The sequence below is a fragment of the Entamoeba dispar genome, genomic scaffold (genome assembly GCF_000209125.1).
Source record: "Entamoeba dispar SAW760 scf_1105229461231 genomic scaffold, whole genome shotgun sequence".
Taxonomy (NCBI): Eukaryota; Evosea; order Mastigamoebida; family Endamoebidae; genus Entamoeba; species Entamoeba dispar.
In genome coordinates, this window is record NW_001854589.1 from 27,492 (window position 1) to 29,874 (window position 2,383).

The 2,383-nt window shown below is 18.9% G+C and overlaps 6 annotated features.

Annotated features, from left to right (window-relative positions):
* Positions 1–1,330: 1,330 nt before the first annotated feature.
* Positions 1,331–1,459: a microsatellite.
* Positions 1,460–1,483: 24 nt separating this feature from the next.
* Positions 1,484–1,680: a sequence feature (AT_rich).
* Positions 1,681–1,689: 9 nt separating this feature from the next.
* Positions 1,690–1,864: a microsatellite.
* Positions 1,865–1,911: 47 nt separating this feature from the next.
* Positions 1,912–2,076: a sequence feature (AT_rich).
* Positions 2,077–2,200: a microsatellite.
* A 1-nt stretch (position 2,201) lies between these two features.
* Positions 2,202–2,380: a microsatellite.
* Positions 2,381–2,383: the final 3 nt, after the last annotated feature.

The window sequence follows — 2,383 nt, forward strand, 5'->3', positions numbered from 1 at the left end:
TGTTTCTGTTGAAGCAACCAAAAGGATGTTTTTTGTTGCGTTTGTTTATTTATTAGTTAATGTATTACTCAATGATTGAATTATCTAATAATATTCTAGTAAAATAGACCAAATTGAAGAAGAAAGAAAAAGTTTGGTTGAAGAAATTGATGCTAAAGAAACAGAAAAGAAAGATTATATTGACAAAATAAATGACACATCAAAGAAAAATGAAGAACGTGTTGGTATGAGAAAAACAAGAATGGGACTATACGCGAAAGAAAATGAATCCCTAAGGGCATCTGAGGCACTAGCCAATGATATTAGCGAGAGTATTAATGCTACAGTTTTTATGATTGAAGAACAAGATTCAAGATTATCTCACACTCAATTGAGATGGAGTGAAATGACAAGTATTTTAGGATTATCTAAAACAGTAATGGATTTGATTCATTCAAGAAATAAAGTTGATAAATTAATTGTTTATGGTGGGTTGATTGGCATTATTATTATCATTGGATTGTTATATTATTTCATAAAACATTAATTTATTTCTTCAAATAAATTTAAGAATTGTAATAGTTATACAAAAAAACATCCCTAAAAGTTAAAACGATACATACGAATTCAAGTTTATTCGTTTATATCTCTTATACATATTATTTATTTCAGAAAATTATTCTTTCTTCAAAAACTCCTTTCTTTAAATTCATTAATTTTATAAAACAGATATGGAATTATTCCTTTTAATGATCATAAATAATAAAAAAATATCAGAGTCCATTAACATCAATCACAATTCCAATAACAATCAGTAAAATAGGAGGCCATTGTTTTTATTATTGTACATCATTAAAATCAATTACTATGCCTTCATCAATTAGTAAATTAGGATCTAATTGTTTTAATGGATGTTATTCATTAACAACAGTTAATATACCAACAACAATTAGTGAAAATTAGGAAATGGTTGTTTTAGTGGATGTTCATCATTAATATCAATTAACATACCATCCTCAATTACATCAATAGGAAATTATTGTTTTTATAAATGTGGATGTACAGAAGAGTTAAAGAAGAATAAAATAATACCAAGAGGATCTTTTGAACACACATGCAGTGATACAAAGAGAATAAACAATAAGTAATTGAGTTAATTCATTAGTTATTTGAATAAAAGAGTTATAAAACACTTTTGAATATAAAAATAATGAGAAAAACATACTATAACAGTTGAAATTGAAAGTAATCATTGTGAATATAATAAATATGAATATTAAAGATATTGTGTAATGATTTACAGATAACAAAACATGAAATTAAACAAAAATGATATTATAAACAATTTGTATATTTTATAATATTTTATTTATTTGATTATTTGATTTTATTGTTAATTTATGATTATTATTATCTAATTGTTTCATTTCTTTTATTATTATTCATTTTATACTTCTTGTTATATTCTTTTCTTATATTTAAACTATTCAAATACTTGAAATTGATTTTTAATTTTAATAATGAATATTTCATTATAATTTATTGTTTTTAATTTTTCGTATTTATTAATGCTTTAAATATTTTAAATAATTAAAAATGTATTAAATTATCATTTATTATTGAATAAATGATATTATTAATAATTTTATGAATGAATATTATCATTAATCAGTTATTTTATTAAATAAAAATGAATATATTCTGCAACGAAAAAAAAAATGAAAAAAAGAGAATGAAAAAGAATGATATAAAAGAAAAGAGTGAAATTAGGAAGTAGAAGAAGATGAAAAGAATAAAAGTAGAATGTTGAGATTATAAAATGAAAGAAGATAAAAAGGAGTAATTTAAAAAGAGATAATAAAAGATGAAAATAAAGATGAAATAATGGATGTATTTTTTATTACAGAAATTAGAAATATGAAATAAAAAGTGTTTAATTTATTGATGTAAATTATTTAACAATATTTTATTGATATAAATTATTTTATTCTTTTTTATTTTTATAATTTTTATTTATATGTATTATTTATTATCAATGTTTATTATATAATCAATTATAGATGTTATATGATTAGTATATAATATGTAATATATATTAAATAATAAATAAAAAGTATAAATGAAATAATAAATAAAATCAATATAATATAAATAAAATAATAATAATAAATATAAAGAGAAAGAAGATATAAATTATAAAAATATATAAAAATGAAAATAAGATAAAGAAATGTATTCATATATAATAAATTATATATAAATAGAAATATATGAATTTAAAGAAAATATAAATAATAAGAATATAAAACTAATAAAATAAGATAAATATAAAATATATAGATAATATGATGATATATAATACATAATAGAAATAAATATATAGAAACATATAATATATAAAATA